At 45.2% G+C, this 16,400-nt stretch overlaps 1 protein-coding gene across 2 annotated transcripts in view; it reads right to left on the bottom strand.

Annotated features, from left to right (window-relative positions):
* The window catches only part of MLLT1 (MLLT1 super elongation complex subunit), a 285,107-nt gene that overhangs the window by 199,441 nt on the left and 69,266 nt on the right, over positions 1-16,400 (bottom strand). The window lies entirely within an intron of this gene.

Below are 16,400 nucleotides of genomic sequence, written 5' to 3'. Positions count from 1 at the left end.
TAACAACGTGGCTAAGTAATGGACCATAATCAACTTCATCAACATAATATTATAACACCTGAGTGCATAAACCAAGTGAGTAATTCAGTGAAATTAAAACAACTCACACTGCTGCGCATGGACAGGAGCGCCAAAGTCCGCGTCCTCACTGCTGAACCACGCATGCCCAGAGTCCTCGTCACGTCACAGAGGCAACATCCTCAGGGAGGGGCCAAGCGCCGTCACCATGGGCACGCGTAAACACATGACCAGCGCGACCATCATGTGACCCCTCCGGAGGATACGCCAGGCGGAACCACGCCCACGAAGCCGGACTAGCGTCACCAGGCAACAATGTACACACTGCTGTCTCCGCAAACGCCAGCCCAGCAACGCGCGCAGAGGCCCGCCCTCAAACAAAGGACAGATCCGGACAATCGGCAACCAGGGTCAGCAGGCAGAGAGGAAAAATACCAATAGTGGGAAACACAGAGGGCACTGTAACATAAGAATAGATAAATGAATGAGTAAAGGGAACCAATAAGCTCCCCATAGGGTTACTGTATATATAATATAATCTATCGGAGTGACCGTGGTTTATTAAAGTATATCGGCACTAAAGGAAATACCTTCATAGTCTGTGCCATACTGATTTTATAAGACAACCGGACGGGGGCCACAGGATCACGCCGCTCTCATGATAGAGATCCCAGGTCCATTGAGGGTGTGGGATCAGGGACACTTCCATGCCACAGGACCCCAAAACCCAACAGCCGACCCTTCAGTCTATTATTCAAAATGAGAAAAAACACCACTCCAAGCAAACAGTATAATCACAGTTGACCCACATATTTTATTTTATATTATAGTATAGACAATGTACATGCGCCCCACGGTTCTCCCCCATCAGGCAAATTCCATCAAATAGACGCAGGGCAAAAGGCACACAGCCCATGAGCACCACCAGTGGAGTATCAATAATCTAGAAAAAGATTGTATTAGCAATAAAACAGTAAAAACTGTATACCTATATGAAACAAGTAAATTACTTAATTGATGACACCAATAAATAATTTACATACTCCAGGGCAGAACAGGGCGAGGAACACAAGAAAATAATGAGCAGCCACATCCTATACCACACTCCACTTAAAATCAACATTGAGACCATGAGGTCTCAGTGTGTTGAGACGGTGGATCCATCTTAGCTCACGTTGTTTGAGAGGTAATGTCCTGTCTCCTCCTCTTCTAGACAGAGTGATGTGGTCCACCAACATGAATTTTAAATCCTTCTCCTTATGGTTGGCCTCAACAAAGTGTTTGGGAACCGGCAGATCTTTTCTTTTTTGTCTGATGGAGAACCGTGGTTATTTAAACGTGCCTTCATGTCACAAGTGGTCTCCCCAACATATAGGAGGCCACAAGGACAGGAGAGCACGTAAATCACAAAGGAACTGTTGCATGTCAAAAAATGACCAATCTCATATTGGGTCCCCGTAACTGGATGGGTAAACCTATCACTCTTGGTCATGTAAGCGCAATTAACGCAACCAAGACAGGGATAGGAACCCATCCTACGAGAGCCAATATGAGACTGTACCAAAGTCCTAGCAGGAAGATCAGCCCGGACTAGCTTATCTCGGAAATTGGCAGCACGCCTATAGGAAAGCAAAGGTGGCACAGTCAAAGCTGTAATACCAGAGAAGTTACTCTTAAGTATTGACCAGTGTTTGCGGACAATATGGGCAATTTGAACACTTTGTTCCGAAAACGTTGATATAAACGGTATCCTCTCCACTTTTTTATGTGTATCAACTAGTGTTACCTGTTGTGGATTATTTACCCTGGTCAGGTGTTTTTCAATCACCCTAGCAGGATAACCGCGTTCCCTGAATTTATGAACCATCTGTGAAAGACGAGTCGGGAGTAGATCAGGCTCCTGTACCACCCTTTTGACCCTAAGGAGTTGACTGTATGGCACAGAATTAATGAAGGACCTCGGGTGACAGCTGCTATAATGTAGCAACGTATTGCAATCAGTGGGCTTGGTATAAATGTCCGTAGATAATTGATCACCCACTATTGTAACAGTGGTATCAAGAAATTGGACATGGGTGGTCGAGTGCACAAGAGTAAAACTGATGTCCGGGTCCATATGATTCAAAAAATCATAAAAGCTATCCAGAGAAATAGCATCACCATGCCAGATGAGGAAGACGTCGTCTATGTATAAATGTGTCACAGCCACGTACACCTGTTATATACGTACTCCCGAAAATCCATAAATCATTGATGAACCCGCCTGGTCGCCCCATTGTTGCGGGCACGGGATCCATTTTTTCCAATATTTCCATTTTCTTAGATCGACTACTTCGACACTATGCGATCAGCGCCAGGTCCTATATCAGGGACACTGGTGATTTTTTGGATAAAATTTCTGACATTGTGCTGACAGATGGTTGTCTCCTGGCATCCTTTGATGTCACGAGCCTGCACACCTCCATTGATCATGATAGGGGGGTGTCTGCTGTCCGGAGACAGCTATCTGGCAGCAATTATTCTTTACCTTGTCAGAATTTTATTATTCACCTTTTGGATCTGGTTTTGATTAACAATTATTTTTTGTTTATGGATAGTTTTTATCTCCAGTTACGAGGGACCGCCATGGGGTCTAATGTGGCACCCACCTATGCCAATGTCTTCATGGCGGCCCTCAAGGAGGACCTTGTCTATGTGTCCCACCACTTCAGCAAAGTTCTGGGGTGGAGGCGATACATAGACGACGTCTTCCTCATCTGGCATGGTGATGCTATTTCTCTGGATAGCTTTCATGATTTTTTGAATCATATGGACCCGGACATCAGTTTTACTCTTGTGCACTCGACCACCCATGTCCAATTTCTTGATACCACTGTTACAATAGTGGGTGATCAATTATCTACGGACATTTATACCAAGCCCACTGATTGCAATACGTTGCTACATTATAGCAGCTGTCACCCGAGGTCCTTCATTAATTCTGTGCCATACAGTCAACTCCTTAGGGTCAAAAGGGTGGTACAGGAGCCTGATCTACTCCCGACTCGTCTTTCACAGATGGTTCATAAGTTCAGGGAACGCGGTTATCCTGCTAGGGTGATTGAAAAACACCTGACCAGGGTAAATAATCCACAACAGGTAACACTAGTTGATACACATAAAAAAGTGGAGAGGATACCGTTTATATCAACGTTTTCGGAACAAAGTGTTCAAATTGCCCATATTGTCCGCAAACACTGGTCAATACTTAAGAGTAACTTCTCTGGTATTACAGCTTTGACTGTGCCACCTTTGCTTTCCTATAGGCGTGCTGCCAATTTCCGAGATAAGCTAGTCCGGGCTGATCTTCCTGCTAGGACTTTGGTACAGTCTCATATTGGCTCTCGTAGGATGGGTTCCTATCCCTGTCTTGGTTGCGTTAATTGCGCTTACATGACCAAGGGTGATAGGTTTACCCATCCAGTTACGGGGACCCAATATGAGATTGGTCATTTTTTGACATGCAACAGTTCCTTTGTGATTTACGTGCTCTCCTGTCCTTGTGGCCTCCTATATGTTGGGGAGACCACTTGTGACATGAAGGCACGTTTAAATAACCACCGGTTCTCCATCAGACAAAAAAGAAAAGATCTGCCGGTTCCCAAACACTTTGTTGAGGCCAACCATAAGGAGAAGGATTTAAAATTCATGTTGGTGGACCACATCACTCTGTCTAGAAGAGGAGGAGACAGGACATTACCTCTCAAACAACGTGAGCTAAGATGGATCCACCGTCTCAACACACTGAGACCTCATGGTCTCAATGTTGATTTTAAGTGGAGTGTGGTATAGGATATGGCTGCTCATTATTTTCTTGTGTTCCTCGCCCTGTTCTGCCCTGGAGTATGTAAATTATTTATTGGTGTCATCAATTAAGTAATTTACTTGTTTCATATAGGTATACAGTTTTTACTGTTTTATTGCCAATACAATCTTTTTCTTTCTCTAGATTATTGATACTCCACTGGTGGTGTTCATGGGCTGTGTGCCTTTTGCCCTGCGTCTATTTGATGGAATTTGCCTGATGGGGGAGAACCGTGGGGCGCATGTACATTGTCTATACTATAATATAAAATAAAATATGTGGGTCAACTGTGATTATACTGTTTGCTTGGAGTGGTGGTTTTTCTCATTTTGAATAATAGACTGAAGGGTCGGCTGTTGGGTTTTGGGGTCCTGTGGCATGGAAGTGTCCCTGATCCCACACCCTCAATGGACCTGGGATCTCTATCGTGAGAGTGGCGTGATCTGTGGCCCCCGTCCAGTTGTCTTATAAAATCAGTATGGCACGGACTATGAAGGTATTTCCTTTAGTGCCGATATACTTTAATAAACCACGGTCACTCAGATAGATTATATTATATATACAGTAACCCTATGGGGAGCTTATTGGTTCCCTTTACTCATTCATTTATCTATTCTTATGTTACAGTGCCCTCTGTGTTTCCCACTATTGGTATTTTTCCTCTCTGCCTGCTGACCCTGGTTGCCGATTGTCCGGATCTGTCCTTTGTTTGAGGGCGGGCCTCTGCGCGCGTTGCTGGGCTGGCGTTTGCGGAGACAGCAGTGTGTACATTGTTGCCTGGCGACGCTAGTCCGGCTTCGTGGGCGTGGTTCCGCCTGGCGTATCCTCCAGAGGGGTCACGTGATGGTCGCGCTGGTCATGTGTTTACGCGTGCCCATGGTGACGGCGCTTGGCCCCTCCCTGAGGATGTTGCCTCTGTGACGTGACGAGGACTCTGGGCATGCGTGGTTCAGCACTGAGGACACGGACTTTGGCGCTCCTGTCCATGCGCAGCAGTGTGAGTTGTTTTAATTTCACTGAATTACTCACTTGGTTTATGCACTCAGGTGTTATAATATTATGTTGATGAAGTTGATTATGGTCAATTAACTTACAGCCACGTTGTTACTATGATCAATATGTATATGTACACTATATTGCACTGTGCAAGATATCGGACCATGTAAAGTGTCAGGTCACACAAATCATGATAATTTTGATACACTTTATATTGTATTTTTATGGTACTATACCCAGTATTGTATAATTGCCACTTTTATTGTTTGCTATGAATTGTGGGTATATATACACCAGTGTTTGACACCATGTGATATGCTTGAGAAAGACCGCATTGAGACGGTTGAAACGTTGCACAGAGGGGAATAAAGGATCCACTTTTTTTCAATTTACCTGGAGTGCTGCCTCATTCTTTGGATACTATACTCATCTATGGCCATTTGAGCCTGCGGCTGGGAGGATTTGCACCCGTGGTCTCTGGACTTGTGCTGCTGTGATTCTTTTTGGTTTATTTTATATTATATTATATATATATATATATATATATATATATACATACATATACATACATATACACACACACACAATCATGTATACAGGGGTAGGGTAATTAACAAATAGCCGCAGAGTTCTTCTTGCGTTCCAGCGTGGAACGCATGGAGTGATCACGTTCCGCTAGTCTCGCGGGATTTGTAGCACATACTCCTGGATGTAGGAGGTTATGTGGGGCTGGTCTGGAGGAGATGCGTTCCACGGTGGACCGCATGCCGGATATCCGGTCCGGCGAGTGCGGTCTCCCATGGAGCTCTCCGCTTCCATCAACCTTGAGGATGGCTATACTGGACTCTGCTGTAAAATACCTTCCCCATGTGCTTGCTTCACCCTGTCTTCGCCCCACCTGTATGTATGAATAAGGCAAGTGTTTGTGTCCGGACACTGGTGGAACCGGAAGTGATTTGGTGCGTTCCAAGCTGAAACGCACCGCACTTTCGGTTCTCATTTTTGGGCGTTTGTTTGGTCTCATGTGTCTCTAATTGACCTAATTCTCAGACTATATATGATCAGTGTACACACACCACTAGTATCCCTTGAGAAAGCGACCGTGAAACACGTGTCGGGATCCAGGACTGTCTTGGTCTGTTCATTTTTTTACTGCATTTCTCTCCTGTATGTGATTTTTATTCTGTGGCACCATGCACTTTATATATTGATTGAGGGCTGTGATTTATTTCTACTCATAGCCTGGGAGATTTATTGCCAGTTATATGTATTATAAGTGACAGATCTGTGGATATTTTCCTGTGTGACTAATGTTGCTAATGTATATGGATTTCTATGTTTTAAACAAGTGTATGTCCAATAAAAATTTGTGATTCTATATTACACGCTGTTCTGATCTGTCAGTTTTGGGTATTTAAATTGGTGGACGGTAACAAAAATGTCATTACCTGTGTCTAGTGTTGCTGAACCTTGTGGTTCCATCGCCAAGGTCACCAATAATGATCTTTCTGATCCTGTGATCGACAGAGCCCAGGAGATCCGAAAGAGTTACAAAACAGATATGTTCCACCCACATATGTATTATGTAATTGTGATTTATGGGCTACAACTTCATTTGTACAGAAATTGTATCGTTTATGAATATGTGATGATTTACTGTATGACTATACTTATGCTTCTAATGAAGTTTTCTTAGGAGATGTAGCAGTTTCATCTATGATGCTGTTCATTCTTGCTGATATTTTATGAAACATTGTCTTGCTGATAGCTATGCAAAAGGCTATGTACTGGTCACATTCAGTTAGGAAGCCTGGTATATTGCCAGCTGTGATAAAATGCAAAAAAGCGTTAAAGGATAACGGTCATATTTTCCTAAAAAAATAAATAAACTTTTTAGCATATGTTACTGCTGCAGCAGCATTATGCATAAAGCAATCTTTAGTTTCTTCACTTATCACTGTTTTCCTTGAGGTTTTCCCCTTAGTTACGGGTGTTTTGAATCCTACATTAGGAGGATCTTCTCAAGATGGCTCTTCTGCCAGGCCAAAACTGCATTCCCTCAGGTCACATACAAACTTGCTGCAGCCAGCAGCTTCCTGCCAGCCAATCAGATTGGATTACTGAGAGACACGCCTCCTCACTCTGAAGCCTAATGCAGGCATGCAGTGTGAAGGACCGCCCCTCTGTCTTCCTAGCCGGAGACAGATGAGTCCTAGCAACTGTCTTTTACGGGAGCAGTGGAAAGGGACAGGAGACATTAATGAAAGCTGTTATTATCAGGTAATTACAGATCTTTGAGCAATCATTGACAGACTAACTTAGGTATACATGCCTAGCTCTAATAAACTAGCAAAAGAAAATAATAATATATATATGACAGTTATCCTTTAACCTCTTAAGGACACATGACGTACCGGTACGTCATGATGTCCTGGTACTTAAGGACACATGACGTACCGGTACGTCATGAATGGTTCCGATCACTGCCGCTCGGCCGGCGGTGATCGGAACCCGTGCCTGCTCAAATCATCGAGCAGGCACCTGGGGCAAATGCGTCGGGGGTCCTATGACCCCCCCATGTCGGCGATCGCAGAAAACCGCAGGTCAATTCAGACCTGCGGTTTTCTGCGTTTCCGGGATATTCGGGTCTCTGAAGACCCGATAACCCGGAACAGGATGGTGATGGTGGTGTGATTTCACTCCACCAATCACCATCCAGCGATCCTGAGTGGTGATGGTGACATCACCACTCAGGATCGCTCTCTGATTGGTCTGTGGGCGGTCCCGGCGGCAAATTCAAAAGAGGCAGGCGCTCCTCTCCTCCTCCTTTTGTGTTCCGGAGCCGGAGGAGAGAGGAGCTTGCCTGCACGTGTCTCTGCCAGCACCCCAGGACCCGATCTGTGCCCCCAGGGACCCGATCTGTGCCCCAGCACCCCCCATCAGGTACATAGGGACAGCACAGGGAAAGTTTGGTTTAGGCAGGGAAAAAAAAGGGAAAGTTAGTTTGTGAACTTTTATTGGCATCACCTAGTTAGGGTGTCTGGGGTCCACAGCACAGCTGTGTGACCCTAGACCCCCAGGGGTGCTGCCACTTCCCCCCCCCACTCCCTGCCCCCCCCCCCACCTTTTTTTGGGGTGCATTTTTTTCATTTTTTTTTCTTTTTTGGTGTACGCTGACTGTGGCCGGCACTTAGTGTCCGGCCGCTGTTAGCGCATCGCACACCTCACCGCTGATCAACTTCGGACGGTTGATCAGCGGTTTTGAATTTTTTTTTCCACATTTTTTGGCCTTTTTTTTAGTTAGTCGTTTTTTTTTTTTTTTCTGTTAGTTTTAGGGTTAAGTCCGCGAACACCCGTGCCCCCACACACACGCACACAAAATAAAGAGTTACACACACGCACATATACACGCAGACACACACTCCCCTATGGCCCGCCGGACGTTCTCGGCCGAGGAGGCATACGCCCAGCTTGCTCTGACTCCGAGAGTCCCAGTGAGGATGAGGATGACCCCACATTCCTGTTGTCATCCGCGTCCTCCTCATCATCTAGCGATGATGATGAGCCCCCAAGGCGGCGGAGACGCCGCCAGGCGGAGCAAGGGGACCGCCATGTTAGGGACCCTGTGGCCCAGCCTGGTACGAGCAGCTCTGGGGCTCGTACTGGTTTCCCGCCCACCAGTTAAATCCACCGGAGCCCCCCTGCCGGTGAACTTGTCTGGTGTAGCCCAGAGCGATACGAGCCTGTGATTCCTGATTTTGTAGGCCAATCAGGAATCCAGATTTCCACAGTGGGCTACACTGAATATGACTTTTTTGTCATTTTTTCAGTGACCCACTGGTAAATCTGATGGTGGAGCAGACGAATCTGTACGCCCAACAGTTCGTCGCTCAACACCCGGGCTCCTTTTTGGCCAGGCCCGGTGGCTGGACCCGGTCAGTGCAGCCGAAATGAGGACATTTTGGGGCCTCGTGCTGCATATGGGCCTGGTCAAGAAACCCAGTGTCAGGCTGTACTGGAGTGGGGACGTCCTATACCAGACCCCACTTTACAGTACAGCCATGACACGCTCCCGGTTTGAGGCCATCCGGAAATGTCTGCATTATTCAGATAATGCAGCATGTCCACCCCGAGGTGATCCCTGCCCATGACCGTCTGTATAAGATACGGCCGGTCATCGATCACTTTGGGGCCAAATTCATGGAGGCCTATGTACCTGGAAGGGAGGTCGCAGTTGATGAGTCTCTCATTGCGTTCAAGGGGGAGACTCATTTTCCGCCAGTATGTGCCCTCCAAGCGGGCGAGGTATGGCGTAAAGCTATACAAAATTTGTGAGAGTACCTCAGGGTACACTTACAAATTTCGTATATACGAGGGGCGAGATTCCCGGATTCAACCACCAGAATGTCCCCCCACTCTGGGTGTTACCGGGAAACATGTGTGGGACCTTATGTACCCACTGCTGGATAAGGGTTACCACCTGTACGTGGATAACTTTTATACCAGTATCCCCTTGTTCCAGTCCCTTGCCGCCAGATCCACGTTCGCTTGTGGGACCGTGCGGAAAAATCAACGCGGCCTCCCTGCCCTCCCCCTCCAGGTACCTATCCCCAGGGGTGAGACCCGTGCCCTTACCACTGGAACCTGTTGCTGGTCAGGTATAAGGACAAGAGGGATGTCCTTATGCTGTCCACAATTCATGGTAACGGCATCACCCCTGTCCCTGTGCGAGGTACCGCGGCAACGGTCCTCAAGCCCGATTGTATCGTCGCCTACAATCGGTATATGGGAGGAGTTGATCTCTCGATCAAGTCCTCAAGCCATATAACGCCATGCGCAAAACCCGGACATGGTACAAAAAAGTTGCGGTCTACTTGGTGCAGGTTGCCATGTACAACTCTTTTGTACTATCCCGAAGCGCTGGCAGCACAGGGACATTCCTGCAGTTCTATGAGGCAGTCCTCATGGCCCTGATCTTTTCGGACCGGGAAAGAGCAGGCCGGAGTACCTCGGGAACTGTAGGTGCCCGGATCGTCCTGGCCAACACTTTCCAGGTGTGGTCCCCCATACTGGAAAGAAGGGACGAACCCAAAAAAGGTGCAGAGTGTGTCACAGGAGGGGGATACGGAAGGACACCACTACTCAATGTGACACGTGCCCCGATCATCCGGGCCTCTGCATTATTGGTTGCTTCAGGGAGTATCACACTTCCATGGAGTACTAAATTTATATCCCAATTTAGCACTGACATCGGAAAAAAAAACTGGTTCTCAGACTTGAGACACCCAAAAAAATGAAAATAATTTATTAAAAGTAGACATGTTAGGTATTGCCGCGTCGGTAATAATCTCCTCTATAAAAATACCCCATGACCTAACCCCCCAGATTAACACGGTCAAGAAAAAAAAAAAAAAAAAGGGTGCAAAAAAAGATTTTTTTTTGTCACCTTACATAACAAAAAGTTTAATAGCAAGCGATCATAAAGTCCTATAGCCCCCAAAATAGTGCCAATAAAACCGTCCGCTCGTCCCGCAAAAAATTGAGCCCCCACATAAGATAATCAGATAAAAAAAATAAAAAAATGACACCTAGACTTTAGAGATACAAAAATTTTTTTTTGTATCAATAAGGATAATATAGTCAAAAACCTAAATAATTGTAAAAAAAAAGTAGACTTATTAGGTATCGCCGCGTCCGTAAGAATCTCCTCTATAAAAATATCCCATGACCTAACCCCCCAGATTAACACGGTTAAAAAAAATAAAAAAAACGGTGCCAAAAACGCAATTTTTGGCACTTTTCCATTTCAATCCGTTTTTTCCGGTAACAAAACGAGGGTTAACAACCAAACAAAAGTTAAAATTTATTACCCTGATACTGCAGTTTACAGAAATGCCACATTTGTGGTCGTAAACTGCTGTATCAGTAAAAGGGAGGCCGCAAAAGGAAAGGACCGACATGGTTTCTGGAAGGCCGATTTTGATGGCCTTTTTTATTGACACCATGTCCCTTTTGAAGACCCCCTGATGCCCCCCCTAGAGTAAAAACTCCCTAAAAGTGACCCCATCTAAGAAACTACACCCCTCAAGGTATTCAAAACTGATTATACAAACTTTATTAACCCTTTAGGTGTTTCTCAACAGTTAATGGGCAAATGGAGATGAAATTTCAGAATTTCAATTTTTGGTAACCTTGCCTCACAAAAATGTAATTAGAGCAACCAAAAATCATATGTACCCTAAAAATAGTCCCCCAAAAAATGCCACCTTATCCCCTAGTTTCCAAAATGGGGTCACTTTTAGGGAGTTTCTACTCCAGGGGGGCATCAGGGGGGTTGAAACAGGACACGGTGTAAATAAACCGGTCCATAAAATCAGCCCTCCAAAAACCAAACGGCGCACCTTTCACTCTACGCCCCGCTGTGTGGCCGTACAGTAGTTACGGCCACATATTGGGTGTTTTCTGTAAACGGCAGAGTCAGGGCAATAAAGATACAGTCTTGTTTGGCTGTTAACCCTTGCTTTGTTAGTGGAAAAAATGGGTTAAAATGGAAAATTAGACAAAAAAATGAAATTCTCAAATTTCATCCCCATTTGCCAATAACTCTTGTGCAACACTAAAGGGTTAACGACGTATGTAAAATCAGTTTTTGAATACCTTGAGGGTGTACTTTCTTAGATGGGGTCACTTTTAGGAAGTTTCTACTCCAGGGGGGCATCAGGGGGGTTGAAACAGGACACGGTGTAAATAAACCGGTCCATAAAAATCAGCCCTCCAAAAACCAAACGGCGCACCTTTCACTCTACGCCCCGCTGTGTGGCCGTACAGTAGTTTACGGCCACATATTGGGTGTTTCTGTAAACGGCAGAGTCAGGGCAATAAAGATACAGTCTTGTTTGGCTGTTAACCCTTGCTTTGTTAGTGGAAAAAATGGGTTAAAATGGAAAATTAGACAAAAAAATTAAATTCTCAAATTTCATCCCCATTTGCCAATAACTCTTGTGCAACACCTAAAGGGTTAACGATGTATGTAAAATCAGTTTTGAATACCTTGAGTGGTGTACTTTCTTAGATGGGGTCACTTTTAGGGAGTTTCTACTCTAGGGGTGCATCAGGGGGCTTCAAATGGGACATGGTGTAAATAAACCAGTCCATAAAAATCAGCCCTCCAAAAACCAAACGGCGCACCTTTCACTCTACGCCCCGCTGTGTGGCCGTACAGTAGTTTACGGCCACATATTGGGTGTTTCTGTAAACGGCAGAGTCAGGGCAATAAAGATACAGTCTTGTTTGGCTGTTAACCCTTGCTTTGTTAGTGGAAAAAATGGGTTAAAATGGAAATTTAGACAAAAAAATGAAATTCTCAAATTCATCCCCATTTGCCAATAACTCTTGTGCAACACCTAAAGGGTTAACGACGTATGTAAAATCAGTTTGAATACCTGAGGGGTGTAGTTTTCTTAGATGGGGTCACTTTTAGGGAGTTTCTACTCTAGGGGTGCATCAGGGGGCTTCAAATGGGACATGGTGTAAATAAACCAGTCCATAAAAATCAGCCCTCCAAAACCAAACGGCGCACCTTTCACTCTACGCCCCGCTGTGTGGCCGTACAGTAGTTTACGGCCACATATTGGGTGTTTCTGTAAACGGCAGAGTCAGGGCAATAAAGATACAGTCTTGTTTGGCTGTTAACCCTTGCTTTGTTAGTGGAAAAAATGGGTTAAAAATGGAAAATTAGACAAAAAATGAAATTCACAAATTTCATCCCCATTTGCCAATAACTCTTGTGCAACACCTAAAGGGGTTAACGACGTATGTAAAATCAGTTTTGAATACCTTGAGGGGTGTTAGTTTCTTAGATGGGGTCATTTTTGGGTGGTTTTCTATTATTAAGCCTCGCAAAGTGACTTCTGACCTGAACTGGTCCCTAAAAATTTAGTTTTTGTAAATTTCTGAAAAATTTCAAGATTTGCATCTAAACTTCTAAGCCTTATAACATCCCCAAAAAATAAAATATCATTCCCAAAACAATTTCACACATGAAGTAGGACATATGGGGAATGTAAAGTCATCACAATTTTTGGGGGGTATTACTATGTATTACAGAAGAGAGAGACTGAAACTTTGAAATTTGCTAAATTTTTCCAAATTTTTGTTAAATTAGGTATTTTTTGGTGCAAAAAAAAATAATTTTTTGACTTCATTTTACAGTGTCATGAAGTACAATATGTGACGAAAAAAACAATCTCAGAACGGCTGGATAAGTCAAAGCGTTTTAAAGTTATCAGCACTTAAAAGGGACTCTGGTCAGATTTGCAAAAAATGGCCTGGTCCTAAGGTGTAAAAAGGCTGTGTCCTTAAGGGGTTAAGGTCAGCTCTATAGAGGATTAAGTGAAAAAGGGTCAGAATGATGATTGACATAATGACCACTCTGAGAGGGGGCTTATTCTCATGACCGTGTATATTGCACACAATGACTATGTTGGTGGTACTGTTTATGATGTACTTTTGATTGTTTTTTCTACAGGTGCAGATGCCGGCCAAAGAGCCAATGAAAAAGTAGGGGAGCGCCTATCCTACAGTCCTTGATATGCGACCTGACCACAGTACCTGCCTGCTATCCTGTTCTGCCCCAGCAGTGACCAGGGATGACCTTGCTAAAGTCTGCCAACTTCCAGCTTGATGACCACAGCAGTGACTACCCATAACCAGCTTGCCGTCTACAGTCTTGATCAGCTACATGTATCCTGTTCACGTGCATCTCGCATGTTCTGTAGAACCAGCTACCAGGATGCATCATCAGTTGCCAGAACAACACAACATCAACAGCCCATCAATCAGAAGTGAAAAAACAAGTCTAGTTGTTGACTAAGCCCATGCTTAATCCTGTTTGTAAAATTTAAGAGTCACCCCAAACCCCGCCACTGCACTCATGCACACAAACATGTACCGGTTGTGACTGTATTGCGGTCCGCAAACAGCGGGCCCACAATATACGGGCACTGGCCGATTGCACACATCATCACGGATGCGGACCTATTCACTAGAATGGGTCCGGAATCCGGAAGATACGGAACGGAAAGCCACAGGAGCACTACAGAGCATGGCATTTTGGTCCATGCCTCCGCACTGCATAAAAAAAAGAACATGCTCTATTTTTTTTGCAGTGCGGACTGATCGCGGACCCAAGTTGAATGGGTCTGCATCCATCAGTGCAGGCCACATGGACGATGCCCGGGCATTGGGGACTGCATTTGCGGTCCCCAATGCCCAGCAAGCACGCGTTCATGTGCATGAGCCCTAAGCATAATATGAATATTTCCAATACACTTTATGATAGCACCTGTGTGAGAGATGGCTAGATAATTTAGGGTGGGACTACCACCTTAAAGGGGTTGTTCTGCCATTTATATTGATAACCCATCATCAGGATAGCTCATCAATATCTGATCGGCTTTGGTCTGGCACCCCACTGATTAGCTGTTTGAAGCACTCCATTTGAGTGCCGCTTCCTGTTCATTACAGTGCCTCATGTCGAAAGTTTCTGTGGTGCAGTGTAATGACGCTCCTTTTACTTAAATAATGAAGCAAGTGCTTTTACCTACACTAAGCCACCGCTCCACAGGAGACGACGACATGTAGTGTAATAAAGAGGAAGCAGCACTTGCTTGGAGCACCACCTCCTCTTCAAAATGCTGATTGGCGGGTGTGTTAGGTGTTGGACCCCCACCATATATTGCTGACAATCCTGATAGGTCATCAGTATAAATAGCAGGACAACCCCTTTAAGGACCTTCCTACCAAAGGATAGTTCTTGATTGAAACAAATTTCCAGCCCATTGTGCTTATTGAAAATACTAGGGGAACTCCAGAAAGCAGCTGGTCAATTTAGGTGCACACTTTCTCCGCCCAAGAGGTAGCAATAGTATGTGAATAATGCGCTGAGAACCCCTTTGGGACCTCCAGCCCTCCAAGAACTAAGCCAAGGCTATAGTTTTAGTGATCCATCTAGCTACAGTACAAGAGACCTCCACTTTCCTAGAACTGTGCAAATAACCGAAAGTATGTTTTCACTCTTTAGTAAGGCCTCATGCACACGACCGTGGTGCTTTTGGTGGTCCGCAAATCGCGGATACGTAAAACACGGATGGCATCCGTGCGCGTTCCGCAATTTGCGGAACGGCACAGACAGCCTTTAATATAAATGCCTATTCTTGTCCGCAAAGCGCGGACAAAATTAGGACAGGTTATATTTTTTTTTAGCGGGGCCACGGAACGGAGCAACGGATGCGGACAGACCGCTGAAATCAACTCACCTGTCTCTACTTTATTCTGCCGTTAGTATGGGCAGCATAAAGTTGATGACAGGTTCCCTTTAAGCTTAAAGTGGTCATCTCACTTCAGCAAATGCCATTCATCCATAAAGACAAAGTTAAAGGGGTATTCCTATCTTAATGATCACTGTTAAATCTGTTAATGATTTAACAGTGATCATTTTTCTAAATATATTTAATTAACTAATTCCCACCCCTTAGAGAAAATGAACATCTACTTACCTGACTGTTGTCTTCCGTCTCCCTGGTTACGGCCACCGCTCTTCTCCGAATCGCGGTGGCCGAGCGCTTGCGCAGACTACTTTTTTTTTCCCGGCCGGCCACGCGCAGTCCCGAAAGCGCGCGCCGACGCCGCGCATGCGCTATGGTGATTTCTTCCTGGCCAGTATAGTATACTTGCCAGGAAGAAGTCACCAGGGCGCATGCGCGGCAGCGCGTTCAGTCCAGCGCGCGGCACGGCCGGGAGAAGACTTCAATCAAGATGGAGCCCGCCCCCTGCCGAAACCAGGAAGTGGATAGCGCGTCGGGAGCAGGTAAGTATGAAACAGCGTGATGGGAATAACCCTTTAATACAAGGCAGTTGTTGCGATTGCCCATATTACCTCCTGATTGCACATTATACAGTGCTCAGTGTCCAGGTGTTACAGCCACCACTGCAATCTAGCAGTGATGGCTGCCACATGTATACTATAGAAAAGCACTGGCCCTATGTTGGCCGAGACCGTGGGACCGCATATAGGCTCATGTGCAGCAGCTGTCATCTCAGCACTGCGTAGCTGCACTGCAGAGGTGGTGAATGAAGCCAAGAAAAGAGACAAATAGAAAAATCACAATTAAAGGGGTTATCATATGAATAACGTAAAACATGAAAAAATCAGACATCATAAGTAGTACATGGTGATCCCTAACAAAGCCAGAACCAGCCCTGTACCTCACATGGATCCAGAGATCTCCCCATTTATTGCTCTGCTAGATTATATGAAGGCTGGCAGCTCAAGGGGAGTGATCTCTCTTCTGCTGCAGCGAAGAGGGGTGTGTCCATGCTCTCCCTATCACAGTTCAGGAGGCAGTTGAAGTATGAAACTGAGAATGTGCGGGCCATTTCATTGAGCAGGACAAAGAAATAAGAAAAGAACAAAGTGCAGGTGGCGCGATACAGATACATTTTTATAAATACCTGAGTGGCTATGTTAAATTTTGCAATTACA

Source organism: Bufo bufo, chromosome 2, assembly GCF_905171765.1.
Source record: "Bufo bufo chromosome 2, aBufBuf1.1, whole genome shotgun sequence".
Classification (NCBI taxonomy): Eukaryota; Metazoa; Chordata; class Amphibia; order Anura; family Bufonidae; genus Bufo; species Bufo bufo.
This window is presented reverse-complemented; position numbering and strand designations above follow the sequence as displayed.